Genomic DNA, 22,757 nt, shown 5'->3' with positions numbered 1-22,757 from the left:
CTACTCAGAGCAATTCTCAGCTGTAAAGAGCAACATGGAGCAACTGTGAGCTAATTGTTGTAAAGTAGACTTAGCTTTGGGCTGTTAGACTCCACTTGATAAACCATTGTGCAGTGCTGATCACTGTTCATCTGCGGGCAGCTGTTTGCACTGCAGATATCACTAGTAACATTAACCAGTAAGGATGAGAAGATGTTGGGTAGTATAAAGATAGATATGGCATCTATACTATGCACTTTATTATATTACATTCTATGAGTGGACATACATACGTTTTTTATGTAATGAAACCAACTCTGTGTCTGTTAGTGAGATATTTTATCAATAATCCAAGCTGCCTCATAGTCTTACTACAAAGATTAGCAACTTGCCTGTCAAATGAATATTTTGATGTAGTAATTATTCCTAAGTTATAGTACTCCTGTGCTCTGTCTAGTACAGCACATTGTCAGTTAATAGGTATACAGAATGATGACTGCACTAATAATTTACATTAATTTGTACTAAATCGGTGCCAGTAGTAAAGGTCTGGGCTACTCCCTCATTAACACAATTGTTAATAGAGACTACATCTTATTTATTGTAAATCCAGTTTTAAAATCCCCTGCTTATGTAGCTATCCAAAAAACTGCTGTTAATTAGAGTGACAACAAAAACCTGGTTAAATAACGTATACCCGAGGACAGATCTTTGGGGAACTCCAGATTATACAGATAATTTTTCATAATTAACACTTTGTATTACAATACACCTGATTCTATCCCATCTTTCCAAGTATGGATTTGTGTTATTAGTTTTGGAGGCATGAATAATTACTTGAAGTGGTAGTGAATTGAATGTTTTTGTAAAGACCTCTTGATCTTGTCAATATTCTAGATTTCTGGCACAATTTTGGGATAAGGTGCCTGCAGTAGTGTGAGGATCATCTTTCTGTCAAGGGACATTGTCAGGCCTTTCAATAGCTTTCTAGGCTCTCTGTGTTATTACCAGTGACTTTGTTTCAAGTCAGCATGACTACTACAGTGTCATTTATTCAGAGGCTTCCTGACACTAAGCTTTGAGGTTACAGTTTGTGCAATACTCCACAGAATTACTACATACAGGTGCACAGTTTTGTATTGGTACCACTCTATTTTCATGTTATATCTAAAATGTTATTGTTTGCTCTTGCATCAAGGATGTCTCACTCTTTCCTGAAGGAATTAATTGTTCAATATTGACTAACAAAGGCTTTGCTCTCACCCAGCTTGTGGTTGCTGGTCATACCTGAGGATATGAATTTGGTAGTGTACAATCTTTTGCTTATAAAGCCTAGTACCTCTGCATCCTACTACTATGATGGGTAAGGGGTCTGCTTTATTCAACTGCATTAAAATCACCATAAAATCTTATTTGTTTGACCTAGCTTTCTTTGACAACCCTTAATAGCAGAGTGGTTTTTGCCTTGAACTTCTTTGTTGTAATGCTACTTGTTAGGTTCATGCTGTTTGTTTTTTATTGGTTTACTTTGGTTACTGTTTGAATTTAAGTTTACATACAACAATTGCATTAAGCATAAAGAAATTGGTATATCATATTCGGATAAAGGCCAGACATAGTCCTCATTAGTTTTATGTTGACCTTATTCCTGCAGTGATTGACTTCCTATTCTTTAACAGGGACACTGGTAGACTGATGCAGCACCAGGCAGACAGCAGTGGTAGACAGATGCAGGAGAATATTACCGTCTCTGCACATTCAGCTGCCATGTAATGACCTTTACCCAGTTTAGTACCAGTATATGCTGCATGTGAACCTCTAACTCTCCTCCGATTGGAAAGAAGGAAAGTGACCCCTAAAGCAAACAGTCTACCCACTGCAGCGTGGGCTTATAATTCTCAGTCCATTCCTCAATTAGTTTCCAGCACTACAGGCAGAAAGTCACATGCTACACTATGAGTCTGGCAAACTTACAGAAAGCCATCTACATTACCATGGCTCCAGGGAGACACCAGCAACAATTATTTCATAGAAGACACAGCTGATATTTGAAACAACCTTCCTGTAGTGGTATGGGGAATCACAGACATTAACAAATTTGAAGAATGTATGGGACAGGTTTTTTAGAAGGGTGGCATAAGTAAGATTTAGATGTAGCCTGTTACATAAGGTAGGGTAAAGGTATCGACAGGGTAGGCCAAGAGGTCCTTGTCTGTTGTCACATTAATATATGTGTGTCACAATAAACAGGTTACAGGTAATGTGATTTAATTTAAAAGGGGTCTAATAGGAACAAATGGTCACTAAATAAAAATGTATGCATTATAATGCATTTTGCTTAAAGAAGCTTGTTTTTAGCTGCTGAATACTTCAGAATATTCTATTTTATATAAATATGTAGTTTAGCTAGTAATATAAGGAGTTCTACAGTGAGTCTAATTTGACAAAATGTTGTATACTATGTTATGTCAGCTAAACAAACAAGGAAAAAACATGGGTGGGGTACAAGTGCTTGAATGTCAACTAACACCAAAGTTAGTTGCATTTGTTTCTTAAAAATACTTTCATCTTGAATAATTTGATCAATTTATTTAAGCTACAAAACAGTCAATTTGTGTGTGGGAGCAGACCCCCCCCCCCCCAACACACACATACGCACATGCAGGGAACTGTGACTTTTGCACTTTGTCAGTATATTGTAACAAACTCAAAATTATCTGCGGCTTAGGAGAAAGGTACATTTTACCCTTTGGAATGATTATATTTTCCATAGCATGTTTGTCATTCAGTGATCTAAACACCATTAGTTAGTTACAGTTATTGACCACTGATTGGTTTCAGTAATAGTTCCACTGATAAACTGTAAAACATTGATTTAGTGCAGCCTTGCACACTTCAGAAGAAAACAGAGTGTATAAACAATAACAAAAGTTACCAAATAAGCATAAGACTACAGTAAGTTTTCCAGACTCGTTCAGCTTTCATTAGAGAACAATGAGAGAAAAACTGCATATTGTTTACAAAGAATGAAATACTGCTTTCACCACAAAAGAAATACTTACATTTCAGTTGTAAGACTTTGCAAAAGCCCTAAAAGTGGGTTGTCAGCGCTGCATTGCATTTATTGTACTGTGCATTTTGAACATTTCATATAGTGTTATCATAAGCATTATCATAATGTTAAACCCTGTATTTTAGATCAGTCCACCTCCCAGGTAACATATAAATCAGTAAGGTAGATACTACTAAGCCAAAGCCATTGTACTGATTAACAGAGAGGAATTTAATATATGGGTTCATTTCCTTGTTGAATTCAGATCTGGGGAAAGCCTGCATATTTCTGATAATGAACTGAATAATAACAGACCCTAGGAAAACATTATTATTGTTATTATGTGAGTAATGCAGACGCCGATGCACTGAGCCTGTGATGCATAAGTTACATGTTAAACGTTGGCTATTGTCCATCTTCATAAATCAAGAAACCTTTTATTTTCATTTCCTTACCATTTGTATTAAACTGTGGAGTTGGACAGTTCTGGCATATTAACCTGGCACAGTCTTCTCCTTTACTGCTTCTAAAAGCGAGTGTTTTACTTTGAGTAAGCGTCTCTTGCATTGATGCTATAATTACCTCGTGTATGTATGTGTTAAACTGGCAGTGTTGTTTTTACTTTTACAGTTGTGGAGAAGATTTACAGAGTGCTTTGTGGGACTTGTGCCTTCATTTTGTAAGCATTCTGAGTGATGATGTACAATTAACATTCAGCACTTCCTGCTCCCAAATGTCTAAATATTTGTGAACAGAGCCGTTGATGTGCACCCGGTATAATTAAGCTGACGGCACTTTTACAATAATTGTCACATTACTGTGAAAATTCAGTACTTTGTTTATATTATTAGTTCCAGGATGAGAGCAAGCCAACGTTTTTGGTTTGAATCAACGTGGCTATTTGAAGTGCAATAACATTCAGACATTTTGTTTCCACTCAAAGATTATGATGTAGCATGAATTTAGACAGGAGATTAAACTGAAACATTTTTTTTGTTTTGTAATGCAACGAAGTACTGTGATTTGGTTTACACCACTGCCTCACTTAAGTAGGTGAGCAGAGCAGGCAGTTTGTCTTCCTGTCGCCATGCATTCTCTTAAAAAAATATAAATTTGTGAATGTCCTTCAGTGCTCAAGGATTAAATTCATCCTGTGGTTTTAAGGGGCAAGTGCACCTGCAGTGCTTGTAAACTGGTTTGGTTAGCACCCTTATTACTAGAGGACTAGGGATAAAAACAAAACACCAGATGTCCAAAAGCCTCTTTTTGTAATTGAGGAAGATGGGAACTGATTGTGTCAGTTTTAATCCCTGGTGGAGGCCAGATGTTAATACCAAAGTTGAGTAGGCCTTGGATTTGTCCTAAGCTGGTGTAGGCAGAGTATAATTTGCCTGTCACTTGATGCTCTGTGATATGTACATTGATAGCTAAAACACAGAAAAAGTCCATGAAGACTAGCTTAGACTAGGGAGTTTAAGGCAAAGGGGGTAGACTAAATGAAGAGATGATTAGTATCAGTTGAGATAAACTGGGGCAGAGGAGGTAAATGAAATCTGAACTGTATAACTTGAGTCCATATAATGTACAGTGGGGAAAATCAGTAGCAATTCCATAAATTCATACTATCCAAGAAGCATAGTAGGAGGAGTTAGTAACTAGTAATTGATGCTAGCCCAGAATGTACTGGTATCTAAATGGATAAATAAAGTTAAATGGTCTGGTTGGGTTACTATGTTGCAAAATTTAATTTTGTACTCAAGTTTTCTCACTCTGATATAACTTTATGGGCATGGGGTGCACTGTGGTGAGAAGAGCCCTTATTGTGGTCTTTTCATCCAATGACTTACAATGAACATACTGTGTCTTTTTTTTTTTTCTTTTACTTTCTCTGGCAGAAGTGCCATTTTATGTTATGTATTGATTTATTTAGATTTTTCTCAGTGGCAGTCTCTGACAAAGCATTTTAAGCAACATCAGAATGTTTCACTTTAAAGATAAACTTATTCAATGCCTTTATTTATTTTAGTGTTATTTTAAGATTGTAAAAATAATGACTAATAGAGAACTAACTTATACAAAGCTTTTATTTAAAGTCAGAATTGTAGGTTCAAACCAGATTTTCTAAATTTTATGTGAAAGCGATCATCTAGGGCTGATAATAAACATGGCTCAGTCTGGAATAATTTTCTAGGTTTAAGTCATTTTAGCTAGAATAATGAGCTACCTAATTATTATGCATGTTGATTTCTTTTTTACTTACTGTTTTGTGATTTTGGAGTAGCTATATGTATGTGTGTGTGTGTTTGTGTGTGTATATATATATATATATATATATATATATATATATATATATATATGTGTGTGTGTGTGTGTGTGTGTGTGTGTGTGTGTGCACTACCCATCTATGTCAAGCAAAGTTCTTCATTAGCACTCTTCAAGAAAAATCTTGATGAGTGGATGGGAAATAGGAAATACACCCCGGGGATCACTTCTGTGTATCTGCTCGACAGTGGCACAGGAAAATAACTTTTTTGGGTGGTGTAAGCCATGGAACCTTGCTGGCTAGGCTTACGTAGACCCTTGGGCCGATAGCCTAGTACCTACCTATGAACCTATATATATATATATATATATATATATATATATATATATACAAGCTGGGTATGACAAAGCCCCAACATGGGGATGCACAGGTGTTGCCAATCTACAAATAATGCTTTTATTTGCTTTATTTTTATTTTTTATGTATTTTTGAGTTATGATTTTTAATGTAGAAAAACTGATGAACTGTAACTTTTTGGATGATTCAAATGATGATATCGAAAATGGCTTTCAGTGGCTAAACATGTAGCCCTTGTTTCCACATTGCATGCTTGTTGAGTAAGGGTAGGAAATGAGAAATAATATCTAAACACGTATGACATCCTAGAGAAAAAAAGGACTCAGTAACTCTACCTAACCATCATCAATATACATGCAAGTTTTACTTTTATCACTCTTTTGAGAAAAACCTCATGGATTACCTGAGTGGAACATGGAATGGCATTAATGTTTGGGGGTCATGCTCAGTGACTGTGTTGCATCAGTGCACACCTTAGTTACAGGAAAGGCTGTAACTGTAATCCTACATTAGGTGTTTGTATTTATGTTCCAGTACCAGCACTGTATTGCAGGATACTGTGAGTGCAGCCCTTCTGAGGTGCGGTACTTTGGATGAGATATTATTCTGAAGTCTCATTAGCTTGAGCCAGTGGTAGCTTAGATGAAAGTTAATCTATCTTGTTTCATTTACTGGGATGGGGAAAGAAGGGAACTTTCCTGGTGTCCTAGAAAAATTCATCCTAGTCTGTAACAATCCAATCTTGGATTTCTTTTGAAAACAGGCCAGCTACATGCAGCTGTTAACCAAAAGTAGGAAAACAAACTGTCGAAAGATTTTACTCTTCTAACATATTCTGGAAGAATCACACCAAGTTCTTGTAAGCAAGTAAAACAGCTTTATTTTACATGCATGGAGACCTGCTACATGATAGTAATATGCCAGCAGTCTGGCTACTTGTACTTTAAGTTCTCCTTATATAGACCCTCCTGCACGTACATACACGTAGCACAGAAGACTTTCATTAAAATTGATAGTTTGATTACTTGTTTTTACCAGCCAGTACCACAGTTATTCTTGCACCATTAACTTTCTTATCAGCAGTTTAAGATTAACTCCTGCATTCCTCAGTGATCAACATTTTCCAGAACATTTCAGTTTGCACGCAGTGAACATTTTTCTGCTTAACCCTTTAAATACAGAATACAAAATATGTTGACTTCAGTATTTTTCCACATTTCCCCTTACAACATTTTGTATACTGTTTATTTTACACAATCCCAGATACGTTGTATACCTTCTCATAATCAGAGAAATATGCTTTTGTAGCATTGGCAGAGATAACCTTCGATATTATCATTTTGATACATGGTATGCAACAGCAGCCAAGCAGCAAAAATATGATTGCACCAACACATACAGCAATTAAAATGTTCATCAACACAGAACCCCAGTTCCCAAACAGATTTTGGAAAAAGTCAGTCAAGGGGTTTGGACCAGGTTTAGTCAGTTCAGAAACTTGTTGAATTATTTCAAGATGGCTCTGAATCGCGTGCTCATTATCAGGAATGAACGAGCAGCACTCCTCGTGTATCAGAGCGCAAGTACCTCCTTTCGCCACTAGGGTGAAATCGAGCGCCATACGGTTCTGCAACACTACTGTTCTCATCGCCGTTAATTCGTCCGTCACCAATTCTAGCGCTGAAAATGTCGCATTACTCAGAGTCTCTAACAGTTTTGACAGTTTTCTCAGTTCCCAGATGGATTTTACTGTCCCATATGCTGGCAAAATACCAGCCCAAGCAATTACATCATCGCCTAGGTCCATATGTGAGAGTCCTTTGCTGCTGACGTGTGCCAAGTCATGGTGATAAATCCATGATGCATCAATGTTACCAACGGGATTAATAGGTTTATTAAGAGAACGTGCATTTGGTATTTTACCTTGAGGCAACGCATTTGCGTGCCTGATAGCTGGTATCAGATATCCCAAAAAACAACTTCCTGACCAGCCATATGGTAACCATTTATAGGCTTTCCTACCACAAATAAAATAACAATCATTTGTTTTGATGGTAATATTGGTTGCAAATTCATAACTCCCATTTGGCTTTAGCCCTTAAATAACAGGCCATATACATACAGCATTTTTTCAACAAAACTAATATCATTTACATTGATGTCTTTTTTTATAGCTCCAAACTTGGTCTCACACTGCCCTTCTAGGGTACAATTATGAACTATTGTCAAATTACATTGGCTCAGCCCCACCTTAACTTTCCCAATCTTTTGAAAACACACTGTTCCATTTTGGCCCCAGAAGAGGCAGCGCCACCTTGTCTCTCAGTGGTACTTCTGTGGTTTCAAACAACAAACTATTCCAAGTATCATTTATTCCCAGAGGGGCTGTCCCTAACATTAAGCCACTGTGTACAGTAGGTATTGCAGTACATACCCAACAATTTGAGACATTCATTGAGGATGCATATGCATATTTAATCGCTTGATATGTATTAAAGTTTGGATGCCAGCTGGTGTGTTTGTCTCTTTTTGAATGGCTAGCTTCATTAAAAGACAGAAATGTCCAAAACAGAAATATTACAATCACAATAGTTATAAACAATAAAACATTGCAATAGAACCATTTTCTCTTATTCTCATTATTGTCCTTCATGATTGCTGCTGTCTGTTTGTTCCTCAGGGGAACTCAAGTCTTTATTTAACTTAAAATGTTTTATGATTTTGCAGTGCGTTAGGTGGATCCATGAGGACCTTTCTTTAATCCGAACTGCTGTTGGAGTTGCGATTAGCACCTGGTAGGGGCCCTCCCATTTGGGGATGCCCAATTCTTGCGTTTTATTATTTTGATCCAGACCCACTCGCGGGTCTCATTTCCGTGATCTTGTCGTCTCTTGAACCTGAAAAACAATCATTCGTTAAACAGCTGTTAGTATTGGTCAGCATTTTCCTCATGTACTCAGCTATCTCCTCACCCCTCACGTTCCGCAGGCAACAAGTTTTGCCACTGCGGACGTAATAAGGTCTCCCATACAACAACTCAAATGGGGTGACTCCTTTTGAGGTGGGAGTTGCGCATGGAAAGGAGGGCTAGAGGTAGACAGGTAATCCAAGACTGATGTGTCTCGCCATGAGTTTTCTCAACTTGCCTTTTAGAATGCCGTTATGGCGTTCCACCAACCCTGCTGACTGTGGGTGGTAGGCACAATGGTGTTTCAATTCAATTTGGAAAACTGTAGACAGTTTCTGTATGATCTGATTGACAAAATGCGTGCCGTTGTCAGAGTAGATGCGTGTAGGAAGTCCAAAGTGCGGGACGATGTGATTGACCAAAATTTTAGCCACTGATTGAGCATCCGGATGTGTCACCGGAAAAGCCTCAACCCACTTAGTAAATGCATCTACTATTACTAACACAAACTTCTTTAGTTGTGCCGGGGTCAATTCGATGAAGTCCATACATATTGTATGAAAAGGATAGGGGGGTGTTGGAAATGATGCCGGAGCAACTCTGACCCCTCCCCCGTGGTATTTAGCACATATTATGCAGGATAGACAAAAACGTTTTGCATATGCAATGAAACCCTTGGTCCAAAAGGTAAGGTGGATAATTCTAACCATAGCTGCAGGGCCCAGATGGGAAGGGCCATGCACAACTAGTGCTGCATACCTAAAAGATTAGTAGGCAAAACATATTTATTATCCGGTCCCACATAGATTCCTTTGTTCTGCCTAACACCATACCTAGTCCAGCGTTGTTTTTCCTGTACTGTGCTAAGTTCCTGCATGACTTGTAAGGTTTGCAAATCAAATTTATCTGTTGGTTGTAATTCTGTAGGTGTGGTTTCAAGTGAAAAGGTACTGGACATAGCTGCCTCTTTGGCTGCTTTGTCCGCTAGGGCATTACCAAGTGATACCGGGTCCTTAGCACGGGTATGAGCAGCGCATTTACAGATGGCCAAACCCCGTGGCCATTGGACGGCTTGTAGTAATTCAAGGATTAGGTCTTTGTGCATAATGTCTTTCCCGAGGTTGTAACCATCCCCTATTTTTCCATTGCTGAGCAAACACATGCACCGTAGAAGGCATATTGACTATCCGTATAGATAGTGACATTCCTGTCCTCTGAAAGGAGACATGCCCTTGTCACAGCAATCAGTTCCGCTGCTTGAGCGGATAAGTTCCCGGGGAGTGGTCTTGCCTCTATTATCTGAGTTGCAGTAGTAACTGCATACCCTACCTGCGTGGTGCCTGTTTCTGTTTTGCGTGCTGACCCATCTGCAAACAGTGTCCAGTCCGCATGTAGTAAGGGTTGATCTTTAAGATCCGGTCTTGGTAGAACTTTAGAATGTATGAGATCTAAGCATACATGCGAATACCGTCTTCAGCAACAGGTAGCAATGTCGCTGGATTTAAGGTAGTGCATCTCTCAATTGTCATGTGTGGCTGCGATAACAGCGTAGTCATACAAGATAAATGTCTGCTAGGTAACAGAAATGTTAACTTGTCCTGCAGAAGGATGACTGCTACAGAGTGCGGGACTTTTAACGTAAGATCATGGAACAATACCAACGTGGCAGACGCTTGTACCGCTAAAGCGGCTGCAATTACTGCTTGCACACAGTGTGGTAATGCTCGTGCTACTGAGTCTAATTTGCTAGAGTAAAATGCCAATGGTCTTAACTTATCTCCATACATTTGCATTAAAACAGATGTCATAAATCCCTGCTTGCAATCTACAGTCTGTATAAAGGTCTTACTGTAATCTGCAAACCCCAATGTTGCTGACCCAGCTATCAGTTGCTTGATCCTAGTAAATGCCTGTACTGCCTTGTCTGTCCAGTGCAGCAAATCTTTTGCCGCCATCGGTATTGCAAAAATTAAGTCTGATAGCGGGTGCACTTCTTGGCGTGGTTGGGAATCCAACTACGACAGAAGTTCGTAATGCCTAAGAAGGACATCATTTCTTTTTTTGTAGTTGGCATGGGGGCTTGTAAAATAGCATTCTTTCTGCTGTCATCTAATCGCCTGCCCTTCCCAGAGATAGTATAACCCAGGTAACGTACTTCTAATTTACAAAATTGTAACTTAGACTTATTTACCTTATGTCCTTCGTGTGCCAGAAAGTGTAGTAGTCGAATAGTCTCGGACTTACAGAGTTCTTCCGTAGTCGCGGCCAGGAGGATATCATCCACGTACAGCAGTAGGTGGCACCCTTGGGCTGGTTGGAACTGAGCCAAATTGGTGGACATCTCTTGTGAGAAGATGGTGGGACTTTCGCAGTATCCCTGCGGTAACCTGGTATAGGTATAACGCTTGCCCATAAACGTAAATGCAAACCAAAATCTACTATCTTCCTGCAAGGGAATAGAGAAAAGGCATTACTGATATCAATTACAGAAAAGTAGTTATCCGTTGGAAGGATATCGTTCAGCAGAATAGACGGATCCGGGACTATGGGGGCCCGAGGTACCACCGCGGCATTTATTGCCTGTAAGTCTTGTACCATCCTCCATGTCCCATCCGGTTTTACTGGAAATAAGGGCGTATTACACGGTGAGTCTGTGCACAGAATTAATACTCCAGCTTTCAAAAGTGCTGTGATTACCGGTAAAATGCCCTCCTCTGCCTTTCTGCTCAAGGGATACTGCCGTTTATGAGGTCTAAATTCTGACTTGGGTGTAATCTTTACCTGTCCTGCCATTCTAATCAGTCCGATATCGTGCTGACCCTGCGACCATAATGAGTTTGGAATCATCTGCAATTGAGATTCTTCCATGGGGTAAGGAGACATAGTCATAATGTCCCAGGGATTGTATCGGTTTGTCTTCCCTGAGGTGCACGGTCGGTCTGGCTTGTGTAACCCAGTTAAGTTTTGAACCTGAATGCCCTTACCTGCCAACTGTTCTGGTGTCCATCCTACCCATTCAGTTATTTTCTTACCCACGAGGTACCATGACATTCCTTCACCCTCCGTGACTGAAATATGTGTGGTTAATTCATTCTTATACAGCAGCTGCATATCCCTTGTAAGGCTACATGTGACTGCAGAATTACCTAGTGTGTCCCAAAAAGGCTATGCAATACTAGTTTGGTGACTTTAAAACTAAGAAATTTCTTTTCGTATTCTAAATCAGGTCCGCACATCTTCTGTAATACATTGTGCAATGTAATGGATCTGACACCTTCGGATTTGTTATGCCGTATTTGCTTAATGCCAAATTTGTAAGAGCCGTCACTACACTCTGGGGGCCTGTCTCTATCAAATCATTACTATACCAGTAATGTAGATCTCCCTGCCCCTCTAATAGCATTGCACTATTCAGTTCTATTCTCCTTGCCACCATCCCGTGGAGGTTGGGACGGCTGCTATACCGAACACTTGCATTAAATCTCTTCCTAGTAAATGTACTGGGCAGATTTTTTGAAATTATTACTCGGAACCGTATGGTTTGGTTCGTCTCTGGGTCGGTAAACCACAGAGGTTTGGACAATGGCTCTTTGTAAATACGACCATTTGCTGCTTTTACAAGCACATATTCATCCGAGGTAACATCGGATGATATGGCAGTACTTCTGACTAACGTTCGAGAAGCCCCTGAGTCACAAAGAAATTCTATGTCTCGGCCCTCAACTTGCAATGTGATCACTGGTTGGGATTCCAATTGCATAGTTGATGCTAGTGCTGTTAGATTTACCATTTGATATTTCTCATTTTCTGCCATTTCCTGTCCCCACCCATCATCTTCACTTGTACCTACTTCCCCATTCTCACTTTCTTCTTCTTCCTCATACCCTCCATCTACATCTTTTTGACCGTCATATAGTCATGCGGTACCACCGGAAGCAACCTTCGGTTTCTCCGGTCCTCTGCAATCTCTGGCGAAATGTCCTTTCTTACCGCACTTAAAACACTCCCCCCTCTTTTGCCTACCCTCGAAATCCTCAGAATGACTTATGCCTCCCCGTCCTCTTCCCCTGCCACGCCCTCTTCCGATTTGGAACCTTGAACTAAGATTAAAGTTCCATCTTCACTAACTGTAAAAGTCTGGGCTTTTTTATCTTTTTTTCCTTCAGGTATTTCTCAGCATGTCTAGCATAATCCATAAGGGGCTGTAGACGCGCTGTCCTGTGTGTGATCATATGCTTTTGTATAAAGTTACCAATGGCTGTCTTGCAGCCCTTTAGGAATGCATTTTTCAGTTGCTGTTCATAGGGCGAGTCATTTGCCTGATTTTCTGCCTTAATCAACCCACTATGAGCATCAAAACATTGTGTGAGACGATGTAGATAATTGTCTACGGTTTCGTCATCTGATTGAACGCATTGATTAATGCAAGTCCAATCTGCTTTGGGCTTCCAATGTTCTTCTATTTTATCTAGGAGAGTCTTTATTCTGGTTCTACACACTTCAGAGTTAAACGGCAAGGCTCCCCCTTCCTCTGGTAGCAGGGGGTCCCAAATTCCGCAAATAAGGTGTCAATCAGGTCCTAGGATTTGCCTTATTACTTGTTCAAATTCTACAGCGTTTAATCTATAACTCATTCTCATGCCCCCTACGCCTGTATGGAATTTACGATATCTACTTTTGGATGGGGAATCCTCTACCGCTGGATATCATCACGGGTCCACGGTCGGTAGACCAATATGGTAGGACCCTCGCCTTCTGTGCCTGCTTGAGGATTTGCCACTTCTATCAGTGGGTATTCCTCTCCTTCCTGATCTACCTTCTCCTTAATTTTCCAGTGCCCTTCTCTCCTAATACTTCCATGTAAGTCAAGAGTGTTGGCAGGCTCTCTCTGTAATATAATACTTGGCGTAGGGGGGCCACCCACCGAAGCCTGGTATTGCGGTGGGTCCTGGTCGGGGGGCACCTCAATAACCTGTGCAGGGTCTGGATACTGGATGGGAGGGGCCGAGGGATTCTGGTGACTACGACTGACTATGGAAGTTTCATTATCTTCCTTTTGAACAAAGTACACATCTTTTTCACTTGAATTACCACACCCTTTTTCAAATTTTGTTCCTTATGTCTTTTATTTGCTTCCTCCAGCCATTTCTGTGCCTGGGGAATCCCTACCTTCTTTTGCTTCCTTGTCTTATTTCCTGCCTGTTTGCACAGTAATCTTACTAGATTTTGACATTCTGACTTATTTAAACATCCACTAAACCCATGTTCTTTTTTCCATTTATCTAAATACTTTACATTCTTTGGGTGTAAATCAAACATAAACTTTTCATCTTCAGTTTTGTCGTCGCCTTTGGCGCAACTGGTTCCTGTTCCCATTTCTCTTACGAGAAACTATTCCTGTTCCTGAGATCTCTTGTATATGGAATCTATTCACATATACTCCTTATACTTTGAGAAAATTAAATTTCTCCCTTGACTAGTCCCTTAAAATTTAGACAAAAAATTCCAATCAGAAACAACAAAAAAAAGCTTTTCTTTTTGCTTACCTTTGTGATTCCTCAGCCCTGTTTCGCTGCCACCCCACGGATTGAATCTGGAAAGAGTGACTGGCCTCTAATTTCAACCTGTTTCAGTTGGAGGTCTTTCATTCGAGGAGAGCCTGATCTCTCTCCACCTGCGCAGGTTTTCAGCCTCTCTTTGTTCGATTCGCGCCGTGCAGGGGCCGCCCTAACGTTGGGTGCCAGTTATGTCGAAAGATTTTACTCTTCTAACATATTCTGGAAGAATCACACCAAGTTCTTGTAAGCAAGTAAAACAGCTTTATTTTACATGCATGGAGACCTGCTACATGATAGTAATATGCCAGCAGTCTGGCTACTTGTACTTTAAGTTCTCCTTATATAGACCCTCCTGCACGTACATACACGTAGCACAGAAGACTTTCATTAAAATTGATAGTTTGATTACTTGTTTTTACCAGCCAGTACCACAGTTATTCTTGCACCATTAACTTTCTTATCAGCAGTTTAAGATTAACTCCTGCATTCCTCAGTGATCAACATTTTCCAGAACATTTCAGTTTGCACGCAGTGAACATTTTTCTGCTTAACCCTTTAAATACAGAATACAAAATATGTTGACTTCAGTATTTTTCCACACAAACCTAGAAAGATAAAAAACACTGACCGTTTCAAGTGGATCTGAATTCATTTTTAACTAAATCTTTTTGAACCTAGGTTGATTGACCAAATGCAGATGTCCCATACATGAACAACACAGAAAAAGTGGGAGGCAATTATTAGTATTTTAAACAAACAATATTGTTTGAGAGGAGGTCAACACTGTTCCATACTTTGTAAATCCCTTCTGTTTATTATAATTGTCTAGAAGATCATTATTCCTTGGATTGCTGAAGACCTTCCTCTGACAATGGGCTCCACTTTTCAGCTCTTTCCAGTCAAATGTTCAGGTGATTTGCTGAAATCAGAAGTCATGTAGATGATACTCACACAGATAGCTAATTCAGTGCTATACTACTGGTAATGAAAATTTAGTTCAGGTTGTTCTGATATTTTCATATTCTTTGTACAAAGCCAATACCCTGGTTTATTGAGGTTTGGCATTTATGTTACTGACTGTAAAAAATTAACTCCATTAACTTCCACTATTCTGACTTTTGTTGCTGAAACTGATAAATGCATGAATTTTTACATAAATGCTGTTATAGAAAATGCTTATAATATTTTATGCACCTATATCTAGTAAGTTATTTCATTTGAATATTAGGTGGTCCCACTGAAATACATTATCTCTTTTCAGTGTTTTGCACTCAGGAGGCATATATATGCCTCACTTAAGTAATGAATGTTAAAAAATGCATATGCACTGTAATATGTACGTTATGCATGCATATACGTATATTCTACATGCAGATAATGAGACGGTATATCAGAGATGTTACAAATGGCATTAGTATGTAGTTGACAATAACTGGAAGTGACTCACTGTACCATCCTTGCAAGAGGGTTATTGTCAGGTGCCTCTCACTGTCAGTCAAGCCACCTTATTATTAGTTGAAAGTGGGCTGAGAGATGATAGGTTTGCATGTGACTCAGGCAGCAAGGAAAGCACCAACGTGGGAAATAAGACTAGTTGCAAAACTAAAACTTACAAAGTTGAGTGGAGAATGTAGTACATACTGAGAAACATAAAAAAGGAGAAAGCAGGACATGCAAGTCTGAACGCATCTATATTACGTGATCGAACATTGAAATGTTCGAACACATGATAATCGACCCCTAAATGTCAAAACGTCGTAATGTCAAACGGCAAAAAAAAAACCCCATAAAAACACCCAAACAAACCATAAAAATGCTCTAAGCAGGGGGGCAAGCCCACCTGCACCCCCCGCACCCCCGCTACTTAAATGTACCAACTCCGAGATCGCACTACAGTGCAGACAAAGGAAAACTTCCATATCCGCAATGTACGGAGATCTCCATTGAACTGTTTGACATTCCGATGGTTCGACATGTAGGGGTCGATTATTACATGTTCGAATATTTCACTGTTCGATCACATAATATAGACCCAGTCTGAACAGCCAAGGAGCAGGGCATAAATATTTTGAGTGGGGAGGAAAAATAAACTTTCCAGGTACCCTAAGAAAAGGGGAAGAAAAGAGACTGAAACATAAAGTATGCAGGAATCAAAAGAATGGACATGAGAAATACCAAATACTGCAGCATTTAATGGTTAACATTATTAAGGAAACTTAACTTTATGCAAACAGAGGGTGTTGGGCAATCAACTGGAAGAAACAGCAATGAGAGCAAACATTACAGAAGTTAAAGTACTGAGTAATAGAGTACTGAAGCACCTACTCCTTGACACAGATGTATGAAGTCCTGCCTGCAGCAATAGGAACACAGATGTGTTTAGCAGGCCTGAGCATCAGAGATGTCAGCCACAGGTGAGTGTGGTGGTACCTGTGAGGATGTGAGGTATTGTCAGTTTTGCCAGGAGAAGTAGGGCAGTGGATGTGTAACATATGCCAGCATAGCTGTCTGGAATATGGTAAAGAATTATATGACATTTGTATATCAAATTGATTTGTACAGATACTTGTGTTTAAAAATTTATGTGCAAAGCTGCTTGTTTTCAGAATGTACCAACTGTGGGTCCTGACTGCATTTTAACTGATTAAATGAATGTGTTTTAGCAGAGGATACTGGGAGAGAAGGGGTTTATCTCAGTCCAGCTAACTTTGAAAAATAGTAAGAAATTAAATTACTTAATTTAGGCCATAAAGATTTTATCCTACAGTTCTGATTGCAGCCAGAGATGAACTGTTTGTGCCAGAGAAAGGTTTATTAGTTTGTGTAGCACAAGTAGAAGTGTTTTATGGTTTTGTAGCTTCCAGATGCTGTAACACATCTCAGCAAAGTTCTATCTGTGTATGGTAACACATATGTGCTAAATTCTGGTTCAGTTTGTAGCAATGGAGATAGCATGGGAACCAAAAGTCAGATAACTAGATGTATGTGCTGCCATTCTGTATTCTAGGGCAAAAATGATATTGTAATACCAGATGAGATAGAAGTCTCAGAGCACTCTGTTTTTGAAACCTGACAAAGAAGGAATACCACTCACTTACTTAATTTTGTCTTGCTCTAGAAAGTGAACCAGTGAATAGTATTTTTTAGGTCAGTCAGAAAAATAGTGAGATTCGTTAAGTGCTGTTTTTCTGTATCTACTTGAATCTATTCATCCATGTTATTTTAATATTTCATGTGATTGAAACTCTCGTGTTTATTGTAAATAGATATTTAGTATGGTCATGTTATTTTATTATTCATTATTAAATATACTTAAAATTTTCATAGTGTCTAGTCCATTAGAAAATATTTTAATTTTTGAGAGTACTTATATCTATTTGGTGACTCTGTGGCCACTCCTGAAAGCCTTACTGCATTGGTCAAACACTACCATTTATTTGTATTAATACTAATTTAACTCAGTATAATTGGGTACCATTGTTAGATCCTTAGACTAGCTGGCTTTTGAGTGTCTAGTGGCAGTAACTACCTTATAGCCTGGGAAGAAGGGGGCATAGTTACTAAATCTGTGCCAGCCTTCCCCAGGTGTGTGTGTGTGTGTGTGTGTGTGTGTTTGTGTCAACTGCTTGGAGCAGGGACACAATGCACTAGTTTCAAAGGGAGGGTGCTGGAGGACATGGCTTGGACACTCGGCTGAGAATTCCATTATACAGTTGTGCCAGTGTGGAGTCTCACTGGAGTCCTGAAGAGAGAGAGAAAGAGAGAAATCCAGATCCCGGACTGTGTGTGTTCCCTGTGTGCTGTTAAGGGAAATTGCGCTTGATAAGGGAAATTGTGCTTGATGCAGAGAGCTGCATTTGGAAATACTGTGTATATCTGTTTTTGTTCCAAGTGAACGTCCTTCTCCAGTGTCAGTGGTGAGGATTCAGTCTCCTTGATTACTGGCCCAAAGTGGGGACATCACAGTACTAACATACAGATTCCACCTGTTGCCAATGAATCATATGGGATGAGCAGGAGACATTCAGTCCTTACTGATGCAAGCTAATTAATATGTGAGGGGTGACTGATCTTAAGGGTTTACAGTAAGGTCACACTGCTGCCTCAGGTAGCAGCTCACCCCTGCCATGTCTAAACAAACTTTACACTCTAGAGCTGTATTCCAGGGATGTTCTTCGTGTTTCACTGTTGCAGTCATCATATTTGGGTTACCCCTGCCAGGGTAGCCCCTGGCCAGCTGAATGCCAGAGGATTAGTATTTCTGCATCGGTTGCTATCAGTTCAGGACTGACGTCAGGTCATCAGTAGTATAAAGTAAGGCAGCTGACGCCATTACATCAGTTTTTCTTGCCGCGGAGCCAGAAGTAGAAGCAGTTGGCACAGGTGCCGGTCAGCCGCTATTTGAGTTTCATCTTCTGAATTGAAGCTTAAGTCTTCTAAAGCTAAGTACGAAGGGGATCCTTTTTCTTGCACTAACTGATGTCAGAAAAAGTTAACAATTGTCTCGCCTGTGGAAAGCAAATACCACACCGAGACTTTCCTTACTGCGTCACTTGCTACTTGCTTAGGCCCAGACCACGACTTCCACCGCTGTCAATTTTGTGCTTTGTTCAATGCCAGAACTATACATCATCTGGCCCTTATTGTAGCTAGATATTTTCGCTTACAGTCCTGGAATTCCAATAGGGCTACAGTAAGCCATCTGACAGCAGATCTTCTGAAAAAATGTAAGGATAAAGACAGAGACAGACCGCACAGGTCCAAGCCTACCAATGATGCTTCCGTTAAGCTAGTAGTCGGTTCTCCGGTCCTCAGTGAGGCGCTTTCACAGCCCCTGATGCCTGCTTCTATGGAGTTGCAGGCCTCTACTGAGATGCTTTCGGAGTCTGGTATACCACAAAACTCTTCTTTGACTAAGGATCCTGTGGTTGTCTCTCCCTTGGATGGGTCCGGAGCTGCTGAGCAGGCACCGGCTTCCCAGGAAGTACTTTGCACTACCGATTCTCGACACAAACTGACGACTTATTTTGTGTCTACCATTCTTTTGAAAATGACCAAGTTTCTAAGGGCCAGTGTACAAACCACACCCAAGAAACCAATGAGCCACTCTCAGGCACCTGCTTCCTTGCCTCAGTCTTATGCTTAAAATGGCAGAAGACCTTATCATACTAATCAGGGAAAGCCAAGCTACCCCTTCCAAAAGAAAACGAGATCTGTACCCAGCAGTTTTGTCTGAACAGGAGTCTGATGACTCTGATGCATCTGAATATGAAGACATGCAACCCCTTTCGGCTTATGAGGATTCTGATGCAGATGATTCCATTCCCTCAGCCTCTCCACCTGAGGACTTTTCCTTTGGGGAAACCCTTCATACCTTAAGGAAGCATTCCCATTGGGAATGTCAGGATTACCCTCAGTCTAAAAGAGACTCAGGGAATTCCTAGATCTTCCACAGCACAGATCCCTGGGCATTCCCCCAGTCATGGATGTTGTGGACGATGTTTTCCTGGAATCTAGTTGGACTCCTGACACCCTACCTCCTGCACCCAGAAAACCTGACAGGTATTAGAGTCCCTGACTCTCACAAATTTATTTTCAAAAATCCCACTGCTGACCCGGAGGTAATTTTTCAAGGGCTTAAAGGTATTAAAGCAGCCTCTGCTAAGAATCCCACCCCCTCAGATAGGGATTACCGAACACTAGACAGATGGGGTAAAAAAGTATACACCTCTACTACTCTTGCTGTCAGAGTAAATCGCCAGTTCCATATGCTAAAATTTCAGCAACATACCATGGAACTCCTAAAACAAAAAGTGTCTTCCTTTCCTGCTCGTGCAGAACCTAAAGAGTTACAAGAGTTAATGCATTCTGCAAGTCAAGTAACTAAGCACACCTTACACTGTGGTTTTGACACCCTAGAAGCTTCTTGCAGGGCAGCAGTCACCTGTTCTGTCCTTAGAAGGCATGCATGGCTTAAGGAACAGCCCTTGCCAGACCATGTTAAATCTAAATTTTTGGATGCACCCTTGCACAAAGACAACTTATTTGGCACTAAGGTAGAGGAGGTCTTAAAAAAGATGGAAGAAAAAGCTAAATCTATGCAGACAGTTAAGGATTTCTTACAGGCCCAGCCACCCAGGTTCAGTAGGAATTGCCCATCCAAGCACTGGTCCTTTCCTGCTCCCCCCAGGTCAGTTTAACCCAGACCCGGTGGAAGCAGACCCCCTAGACAGCAGCAACAAGGAATGCAGAGATCAAAACAGTGGAATTCCTCCACTTCAAAAACAGGGAGTTCTAAGCCACCCCCTCATGATAAGAACTCACAATGACTCTCCTCCACCCCCTCCCTCTGCCCACCTTCACTTACCCCTAGGAGGAAAACTCTCTTTTCACGCAAGAACCTGGGCCACCATTACCAGCGACTGCTGGGTCCTCAACATAGTATCCCAGGGATACAGATTTTCATTCCACACTCTTCCAACCCCAAAAGGGTTCCCAGATCTACCTCCAAACCAGTGGGCAGAGGTGCAAAAGCAACTCCTTTCCTTGCTCTCTATGAGGGCAATAGAGCACGTTCCTGCAACAGAACAGATTTCTACTCCAGCCTTTTTCTGGTACCCAGAAAAGAGGGCACCTGGCACCCCATCCTCGATCTACCCATTCTAAACACCTTCCTGTGGATACCAAAATTCAAAATGCTCACCTCCAGCAACTGCTACCCATGCTCTCCAAGGAGGCTTGGCTAGCCACCTTAGACCTAAAAGAGGCCTACCTTCATATTCCTATCAGGGAATTATGTAGAAAATACCTATGTTTCAGGGCAGGATCTCTGCACTTCCCTTTGGCTTATCTACTGCTCCCAGAGTTTTCACAAAATGTCTGGCTCCAGATATTGCCTTTTGCAGACCAAAGAATATCCAAGTTAACCCATATTTAGATGACTGCCTTATTCAGGCAGACAGGAAAAGCTGCTCAAGCACCTGGCCTTTGTAAAGTCCTTACTGACCTCCCTAGGTTGCACTATCAACAAAAAAAAAATCTTAGCTAGTACCCACCCAAAGGATTATATTCCTGGGAGCAAGCCTGGACACAGCATCCCAAATGGCATTTCTTATACCAGAAAAGCAAACTTACCTAACAACCTACTTCTCTCAACTAGCCACCAGACCCCAGTTATCCACAAGGAAAATCCTGCAAGCTCTGGGGTTCATGGGATCTTGCATTCTACTCATTCCATGTGCCAGACTGCATATGAGGAAACTTCAATGGTACCTAAAATGCCTTTGGTGTCAACACTCTCAAGACCTGGAAACTCTTATACCCATGATACCTTGCCTCAGGAAAGATTTTATTTGGTGGGCAGCAGCATGCTCCCACAACAAGGGACTACCTTTCTCACCACCCCCTGCCACCCAGAGCCTCACCACAGATGCATCAGACTATGCCTGGGGTGCACACCTGGATGGCAGGTGCATACAGGGCCAATGGAGGCCACAGCAAATCCATCTGCACATCAACCAAAAAGTGATGTTAGCTGTCCAGCATGCATTGACAGCTTCCAGGCCCCTTCTCTACCCAGGGGCTCTCCTGATCAAAACAGGCAACACCACTGTGATGTGGTATGTCAACAAGTAGGGAAGGACTCACTCCTACCCTCTATGCAGCCTGGCCATGACCCTTTGGCACACAGCCTCTGCCATGCAACTACAGCTGTTAGCACAATTCCTGCCAGGTTCTCTAAATTCTCTGGCAGATCACTTAAGCAGAAATCTTCTGGACCCACATGAGTGGCAGCTAGACAAAAGAACCTTCACCCTAATAACTCAGAAATGGGGCACCCTAAAGGTCGACCTTTTTGCCTCCCACATCAACCATCAGGTCAGTAAGATGTTCTTTGTGTTTCACTGTTGCAGTCATCACACTTGGGTTATCTGCCTGCAGGTAGCCCTCGGTCAGCCCGAATACCAGTCTTGGGATATCTGTGTCAGATGCTGTCGCCTCTTCCATGATGTCAGATCATCAGGGGTACAAAACATGCAGCAGATGCCATTACATCAGTCTTTCTTGCTGAGAAGGAGCCCAAAGCAGAAGCAGTTTGCAAGTGCCGGTCGGCCGCTACCTGAAATTTTCATTTTTTGAGTTTCAAACCTGAAGTCTTCTAAAGCTAAGTACCTCGTTGGGGATTCTTTTTTCTTGCTCTAACCAATGTCAGAAAAAATTAACAATTGTCTTACCTGTGGAAAGCAAATACCTCACAGAGATTTTCATTCTTACTGTGTCACCTGTTTAGGCCCAGACCACAATGTCCCTTGGTGTTGGTTTTGTGCCTTGTTTAACGCCCGAACCATTCGGTGCCGGGCTGTTTTTGTAGCTAAATTCTTTGGCTCTCATTCTCTGTATTCTGAAATGGCTTCGGTAAGCCATCCGACTACCCGATCTTCCAAAAAAATGCAAAGACAGAGACAGACCGCATAGGTCAAAAACTGCTGACAACGTTTCCGTTACACTAGTGGCCAGTTCACCAGAACTCAGTGAGGCGCCTTTGCAGCCCCTGATGCCTGCTTCTATAGATTTGCAGGCCTCTGCTGAGACCCATTCAGAGTCCGGTATGCCCCGAAATTCTTCAACTATGGAACCTGT

The 22,757-nt window shown here is 41.0% G+C and overlaps 1 protein-coding gene across 7 annotated transcripts in view; it reads left to right on the top strand.

Annotated features, from left to right (window-relative positions):
- CALD1 (caldesmon 1) overlaps positions 1 to 22,757 on the top strand; it is a 1,713,117-nt gene that overhangs the window by 692,130 nt on the left and 998,230 nt on the right. The window lies entirely within an intron of this gene.

This window comes from Protopterus annectens, chromosome 11.part0, assembly GCF_019279795.1.
Source record: "Protopterus annectens isolate FY-2018-M chromosome 11.part0, PAN1.0, whole genome shotgun sequence".
Classification (NCBI taxonomy): domain Eukaryota; kingdom Metazoa; phylum Chordata; order Ceratodontiformes; family Protopteridae; genus Protopterus; species Protopterus annectens.
The sequence above is the reverse complement of the archived record's forward strand: the minus strand, read 5'-3'. Positions and strand labels throughout refer to the sequence as shown.